We start from the raw sequence: 8,857 nt of genomic DNA, 5'->3' as shown, positions 1-8,857 counted from the left end.
AATCTCATAGAATTAGATTCATCCAAGTACCTACAAGGGTTAGATAACATGCAAGACACAATTTTTCAAGACATAAGATAATCATCATAGGAGAAATATCAAGTGATTAGTCGTAAGCTCAAGTCTTGCATGTATCCAATGGAGTTCCTACTCCAAGTTTGAAGCATCAATGATGTTCAATTCACCTCTTAACCTGCAAAACACTTTCTCATCAAGTGGTTTAGTGAATATATCCGCTAATTGCTTATCGGTGCGAACATGCTTAAGGTTTATGCCACCCTTAGCAACATGATCTCGAATGAAATGATGACGAACTTCAATATGCTTAGTTCGAGAGTGTTGCACGGGATTTTGAGCAATCTTGATAGCACTTTCATTGTCACAAAGTAATGGAACATGTTTCACATATATCCTATAATCCTTAAGAGTTTGGGTCATCCAAAGTAATTGAGCACAACATGAACCAGCGACAATGTATTCCGCTTCGGCGGTGGATAAGGATACCGAGTTTTGTTTCTTGGAAGACCAAGACACAAGAGATCTACCAAGGAATTGACAAGTACCCGGAGTGGACTTTCTATCAACCTTGTCACCGGCATAGTCCGAGTCGGAGTAGCCAACAAGATCAAAGGAAGCCCCCTTTGGATACCAAATTCCAAAATTTGGTGTATGTATTAAGTATCTCATTATCCTCTTCACGGCCTTAAGATGACATTCCTTAGGAGCAGCTTGATATCATGCACACATGCACACACTTAGCATGATATCGGGACGTGAAGCACATAGATATAACAATGAACCAATCATAGAGCGGTAAACTTTTTGATCAACCGGTTCACCATCTTTGGTCAAATCAAGATGTCCACTAGTAGGCATGGGTGTAGTCATACCTTTGCATTCTTGCATATTGAACTTCTTGAATAAGTCCTTGGTGTACTTCGTTTGAGAGACAAAGGTGCCTTCCTTAGTTTGCTTGATTTGCAAACCAAGAAAGAATTTGAGTTCACTCATCATAGACATCTCAAACTTCCCCGACATTAGCTTCCCAAACTTTTCACTAAAATGAGGGTTAGTTGATCCAAATATAATATCATCGACATAAATTTGGCAAACAAATAGTTCTCCATTAACCCTTTTAGTAAAAAGAGTAGAATCTATTTTTCCAATTTCAAACCCTTTTTCAATAAGGAACTTGGTCAAGCATTTATACCATGCTCTAGGAGCTTGTTTAAGACCATAAAGGGCTTTGTGAAGTTTGTAGACATGATTAGGTTTCTTAGGATTGACAAATCCGGGAGGTTGCTTAACATAAACTTCCTCCTCTATTTCACCATTCAGAAAAGCACTTTTAATGTCCATTTGGTATAAGGTGATATCATGGTGATTAGCATAAGCAAGTAAGATGCGAATGGACTCAAGTCTAGCAACGGGAGCATATGTCTCACCATAGTCCATACCTTCGACTTGTGTGTAGCCTTGGGCGACGAGACGTGCTTTGTTGTAAACCACTTGTCCATCTTCATCTTGCTTCTTGCGAAACACCTATTTGGTACCGATGATGTTGTGGTTGTTGTCGGTCTTTTCAACCAATGTCCACACTTGATTTCTCTCAAAGTTGTGTAGCTCTTCATGCATAGCGTTTATCCAATCCGGATCTTCCAATGCTTCTTCAACCTTCATAGGTTCAATGCGAGAGATGAATGAATAGTGTTCACAAAAGTTAGCTAAACGAGTTTTTGAGCGAGTGATTCTCCCGGTTTGGATATCATTGTAGATTTGCTCCACGGGATGATCTTTAGCAATTCTTTCTCGAACTCGTGAAAGCTTTTGCTTGGGTCTTGGTTGAACATCTTCTTCATCTTGTTCTTCTTCTTGGCCTTCTTCATTGTTAGCGTTGTCGTTCTCTTGTCGTGGTGGAGAAGGAGGTTGTTGACGTTCGTCTTGGTGCACTTCCTTGTTTTCTTCATCTTGGTGTGTCCCCCTCGTGGATGCTTCCGTATCAACTCTTCGTTCACCTTGTCGTGAGGTAGAAGCTTCCACTTGGACGGACGAGGTACTCTCCTTCACCTCCATTGGACGAATCTTGCCGATAGACAAGTCTTGGATTGCTTCCGAGGGATCTTTGTCTCCTACATCAATTGGCAATTGCTCTACTTGCGAGCTGTTAGATTCATCAAACTTCACATCTACCGTTTCTTCAACCTTTTGGGTGAAATTGTTGTAGACAGGGTATGTGTGAGAGTTTGAGCCATAACCAAGTAGGAAACCTTCATGAGACTTAGGAGCAAATTTAGAACGACGATGGTTATCAAGAATGTAGCACTTTGAGCCGAATACTCGAAAGTATCCAACTTGGGGTTTGTTACCGGTGAGGAGCTCGTATGCCGTCTTGCCGAGTAGCTTGTGAAGATACACGCGATTTGTTGCATGACAAGCTGTCTCAACCGCTTCCGCCCAAAAGTGTTTTGGCATCTTGTACTCATCAAGCATCGTTCTTGCCATCTCGATAAGAGTCCGGTTCTTCCTCTCAACAACTCCATTTTGTTAAGGTGTGTACGTAGCCGAGAACTCATGTGCGATCCCTTATTCGAGAAGAAAGGTGTCCACATTTGCGTTCTTGAACTCTGTTCCGTTGTCGCTCCGAACCTTCTTGATCTTCACGTCAAATTGATTTTGGGCCTTCCTAGCAAAGTTTTTGAAGATCTTTTGGACCTGCGATTTGTCATCAAGAAAGAATACCCACGTAAATCTTGAAAAATCATCAACTATGACCAGACCAAATGAGTTACCACCGAGACTCTTGTAGGCGTTTGGACCAAAGAGATCCATGTGAAGTAGCTCGAGTGGTCTTCTTGTGGTCATGATGTTCTTAGCGCGATGAGTTCCTCCAACTTGTTTCCCTTCTTGACAAGCACTACAAAGTCTATCCTTGTCAAATATGACATTGTTAATGCCAAGGATATGATTTCCTTTAATGAGTTTGTCAAGGTTTCGCATGCCCACATGGCCTAACCTTCTATGCCACAACCAGCCTTTAGAAGATTTAGCAATTAAGCAAGTTTTAGGTTGAGCCTTTTTAGTGAAATCAACAATGTAAAGATCTTCTCTATGTATACCGGTAAAGACCATTTTATGATTATCTCTACGAAACACTTGGCAGTCTACTTCAGTAAACAGGACATTGAAACCGAAATCAGCAAGTCTAGATACTGAAAGTAAGTTGTAGCCAAGAGATTCAACGAGCATGACATTTTGTATGGAGCTATCATGTGAGATGGCCACCTTACCAAGGCCAACCACCTTACCCTTTGAATTATCACCAAAAGTGACATACTTTCGAGGGCCGTCGTTTCCAGCAAGCTCACGGAACATGTCTTTATCTTCGGTCATATGATCAGTACATCCACTATCAAGGACCCATTCATTTCCTCCAGCCATGTAGCCGCGAAGATTTGCCATAAGAGCAAAGTGATCGCATCATTGAGATCATAGTCACTATCATCATCATCCTCATCAGAGTATCCATGTTCAACATCATCTTGTGATTGATCAATTCCTAGAGAGGGTAATTCATTAGATAAATGATCATTTCTATAGTTCTCTTTATGAGTTCTAATAGCTCTGGAAATGATATTGCTAATGATTCCAACATCTCCTTTGGCACTCGTAAGATTAGTAGAAGCGAGGGGGAGGAAAATTTCGGGGAGTTCCCGGTTATGGTGGGAGGTCGGGGGCCGAGCGATGCGCGTCTCTCTCGTACACGTACGCGCGTGTGTGCAAGGCATTGGCTCTAACTGAACCCGAGCGAGGCGTTGGGCTCTAACTGAACCCGAGCGATTGCACAGCAGGCTACGCATTACTGAACCCGAGCGATCGATAGATGGCTGTTAACTGAACCCGATCGAGCAATTCCTTCGCTACTGCTGCTAACTGAAGCCGATCGATACTGCCTCTAGATGAACAGTGAGCGTTGCGGGGGGGGGGGGGGGGGTGGATGAACAGTTCCCGGTGGGGGTGGATGAACAGGACCCCGTGGTGTTGCCTCTGGATGAATAGGACCCTGATCGATCGAGCCGGTTGGGGCTGGATGAACAAGACCCCGTGGAGGGCTGGATGAACAGGACCACCCCGTGGAGGGTAGGATGAACAGTAGATGGTGGAGGGCAGGATGAACAGTAGCCCGTGGAGGGGTGGTTGAACAGGAGCCCGTGGAGAGGGATGGTTGAACAGTAGTCGGTGGAGTAGCGCGCGGTGGAGGCTGGATGAACAGGAGCCCGTGGATGAACAGTCGCAGGTGGAGGCTGGAGGAGGTCGACGGTGGATGAACATTAGCTCGTGGAGGCTGGAGGGGGTCGACGGTGGAGATGAACAGTATCCCATGGAGTCCCGTTTTGCGGTACGCCACACCCCTCCCGATGAACAGGACCCCCGTTTCGACCGTAGCGCTCCAACACAAGTCCGCTTCGTCCGTTTTGCGGTACGCCACACCCCTCCCGATGAACAGGACCCCGTTTCGACCGTAGGAGGTCCGTTTCCTCCGTTTTGCGGTACGCCAGACCCCTCCCGATGAACATGATTCCGTTTCGAACATGGCCGGTCGAACACAAGGCCGTTTCCTCCGTTCTGCGGTACGCCAGGCCTTGTTTCCATCGCCTGTTCCGTCCAAGGCCTCCCGATGAACACGACGCATTCCGTTGCCTCCCCATGAACACGACGATGATGCTGTTTCTCCGTTCCGACCCAGCCATGTACACGAGCCCTGGCCGTACGTATGCGCGAGTAGGCGTTCGAGACCCCGCCCGTATGTACACATACGTGGCCGTATTTTCTTTCTTGCACCCTGGCCGCTGTACGTACGTGTAAATGCTACGTGCGCGCCTCTACTACGACACGTGCACGCCTCTACATCGACCAATATATATGTACGTACACATTCCCGACCAGAATGACAACGCTACATACGCTTCGACCAGGTGGGTCCCGACTATCAGGCACTTCCTTGCGTGCGAAGATGTAGCTGGTGGGTCCCAGCAGTCAGGGGCAAACGTTTTTTTTCACGAAATACGGTGGCCCATCCAGTGGGTCCTCGCTGTTAGGTGGAGGAATAATTCTTTTGTGCGTAATAAGGAGGCTCTTCCTTGCTGCGGCCGTGGACCCAGCTGTCAACGTCTCCACGCACTGTACTCTTCCGATGGAAGTCGACCATTGACCACATTGACCACGCCGCGCCGAGAGAACCACGGCGGTGGACGACGGTGAGGCCTAGGAAGGGGACGACGCGAAGCCGGGGAAGACGCGGCAGTGGAAGCCCGCGCGGAGAGGAGTACGAGGGTTCACTGGTTCGGCTGCGGTGTGAGGCTGCCGTCGCCGCAGGGCCTGGTCAGCGGTGGGAATAGTAGGGGGCAGTGAGGCCTCCGCGGCAGCACAGCCGGCCACGGGAGGCAGGAGCATGCGGCACGACCGGCGCTGCTTTGGGCGGCTGGAGCAGGAAGACCAGAGGTTGAAGAAGCACTACGGTCGTTGGATGGACATCGTACGGTCACTGGAGCTAGAATCGTTCATATTGACTAAGTTGACAAAGCCCTTCGTCCCCGTCAACTTAGTAGGCCCACAAGTCAGCCTCCCACCAATGTGGGTCCCAGCTAGGCAGGGGAGTATTCATTTTTTTGTGCGTAATAAGGAGGCACTTCCGGTGGGTCCGAGCTGACAGCGGGGGGAACGTTTTTTCGTGAAATACGGTGGCCCGTCCGGTGGGTCGCAGCAGTCAGGAGGAAATGATTTTTTCGCAAAATACTGGTGACCCATCCGGTGGGTCCCTGCTGTCAGGTGGAGGAATAATTATTTTGCGCGTAATAAGGAGGCACTTCCTTGCGGCTGCCGTGGACCCAGCTGTCAGCCTCTCCACATACAGTACTGTTCCGATGGAAGTCGGTCGTTGACCACATTGACCACGTCGCGCCGAGAGCACCAGGGCGGTGGACGACGGCGAGGCATAGGAAGGGGACGATGTGGAGCCGGGAAAGACGAGGTAGTGGATGCCCACGCAGAGAGGAGTACGAGCGTTCACCGATTCGGCTACGGTGTGAGGCTGCCATCGCCGCAGAATAACAAGGGGTGTGGGTGAGTAGAGGGATGCCCTGGCCAGCGGTGGGAGTAGTAGGGGGCGCTGAGGCCTGCGCGGCAGCACAGCCGGCCATGGGAGGTGGGAGTAGGCGGTCCCGCCGGCGCTGCTTTGGCGGCTGGAGCAAGAAGATCAGAGATTGAAGAAACACGACGACCATTGGATTGACATCCAACAGTTACGTCTGCTAGAATGGTTTGTTGACGTATATAATAACTAACAAAATCTTGCATACGCGTCAACTAAACAGGCCCACAAGTCAGATCACTCCCTCTTTTTTTTAATAATTTATATATAGCTCATGGCAACTTCTTATGCAATTTATTGCAGTCGTTTTTTGGTTGGCCAGGGCCAATTTCGCATATTTCTGTGGGTTCCAAACTATTTTTAATACCGAAATGTCCAGCCAGATTTAAAGTACTTTGAAGATATATTTAAATTAGGTTAATGCCCAGTGAAATAGGAATCTGAAAATGTAATAAAATTTAGAAATTATAAAGTAATTGCCAATTTGTCATCTGTTTTTATATTTACAACCCATTTCATATTACTTTCAAGATTTATAGGCGTCTTGAAAGAGTTGCAGCCCATCAGGGCGTAGAAAAATAAGTAGGCCTGGATTGGGTATTCTTCAGAAAAAATAAGCTGGGCTCATTTTCACAAAGAAAAAATAGTTGGGCTGGTCACATGGTGAACATAAAATATAAGCCTGGGCTAGACGGGCCACAGCCCAGTTCAAACCCTGCTCTGTCTCAACAATACCAAACAAAAAAAATACTGCTCGAGTAGCTACGTCCCAGGTGTCAGCCGATCTTGTGATGTTCTCTTGTCTATTGACTATATACGCTCCTAATGTCGTGGGTCCCAGATGTCAGGAAAACACTAGGAGGAAGCATTTTATTTTTCCATACGCTGACGTGGTGGGCCCCTACTGTCATCCTCTCCACGTACTTTTGCCGATTCCTGTTGTTTGTTCACCATGTTGACAACGTGAGTGGGCGGCGCCGCGGCGAGCGCACCAAAGCACGCGAAGGACGTCGGTGTTAATGATTTAGGAGACGGTGGGTCGGCGATGTGTGCACTGAGGCGCAGCCAGCCGTGGGAGGCGGAAGCAGGCGTCCCCGCCGGCGCTGGTTTGGTTTTGGTGGCTGGAGGAAGACAGGACTGAAGAAACACGACAGACTATAGTACTTAACAATCTTAACTGAAACCAGCAGGGGCACTTAACAACCAAAGCTGAAAGCAGTATGAGTACTTATACAGGTTCAACCGTACAAAGCACGCCTCGAACAGTGCTACTTTGCCTACAGTTAACCAAGGGTGAGGCCGCCAAGCCCCAGGACAAGGCCCAGGCGCCACTGTAAGTGCATCTAGTGCCACCCCTAGTTGGTTTTGGAGTATTGACGACAAACCTAGTTGAGGGACTAATGTGTTTGTGAGAATTGCAGGATAACACAGGTAGAAGTCCCTCATTGATTCGGTTTTCCTACCAGAGATGACCCCTAAAAATGTATGAAGACATTGAAGTCAAAGGTGGTATATGAAGATATTCACATTGAAGACTATGACAAGAGAAGACACCACATGAAGCCTATGGATCTCGAAGACTTAGATCTTTCGTAGTTCTTTTTCTTTTGTGTTGAGTCATAGGAACCACCATACTGTTAAGTGGGGTCCAAGAGAACCAGTCAGACTGACTGAAGTGATGCCTAAACAAAACCTATGTCTTCGAGTGAAGACTATGAGAGCGAATCTTGTCCAGAGTCGGACAAGTCAGCTTTGCTTGTAGCCCAAGTAAAGTTGCCGTGTGAGTTTGAAATCTGACCGTTGGAACACGTGTCAGTTCCTTAGTGAGCCAGGGTCATTTCGGACAAATCAGGTCGGGTTGCCAAGTGGCTATAAATAGCCCACCCCCTACAACCATAAACGGTTGGCTGCTCAGATTGAGAGTACGGCTTTTGTCGTTTGAGAGCAACCCACCTCGAAGCCTTTGAGAGAGAATTCCTTGCGAGGATAAAGCCCTAACCACCCAGAGCCAGAGAGAATTGGGCATCACTTAAGTCTTCTTGTCTGTGTGATCTGAAGACTTATTACACTTGAGGACTGTGCATCCTCCAGCCGGTTAGGCGTCGCGTTCTGAGCATCCAAGAGACATTGTGGATTTCCGGTGAACGAAGTCTGTGAAGGTTTGGGAGTCTACCTTGAAGACTTACCAGAGTGATTGGGCAAGGTCTGTGTGACCTTAGCTCAAGGGGAATACGGTGAGGACTGGGTGTCCTGAGCTGCGTGTTCAGGACTGGGTGTCCGGGACTGTGTGTCCTAAGGTTTAAATACCTAGCCGCCCCAACCAGACGTACAGTTGTCACAGCAACTGGAACTGGTCCAACAAATCATTGTCTTGAACGAGTCACTGGTTTCATCTTCCCTTCCCTTTACTTACTGTTGCTCCTTGTGAAGTCATTGTATGTTTGCACTATCTTTTGTCTTCACTGAGTGACTGCATGTTCTGTATGGCTTCATAATATCTTCCTACCTGATCCTTACTACATTGCTGCTATTAAGTCATTGTGCTTTCACTTCATTGAATACTTGACTATGGCTTGCCTAGTGTAGTCTACCTTCCGCTGCATGGTAATAGGTTTATTTCTATCGTTTGTCTTCATAACTTCCACGTTTTGAAGACTTTCATAAAAATCGCCTATTCACCCCCCTCTAGTCGATATAACGCACTTTCAA

The sequence above is a fragment of the Triticum urartu genome, chromosome 3A (genome assembly GCF_056163025.1).
Source record: "Triticum urartu cultivar PI428250 chromosome 3A, HENAU_Tu73, whole genome shotgun sequence".
Taxonomy (NCBI): domain Eukaryota; kingdom Viridiplantae; phylum Streptophyta; class Magnoliopsida; order Poales; family Poaceae; genus Triticum; species Triticum urartu.
Note: the sequence above shows the minus strand (reverse complement) of the source record.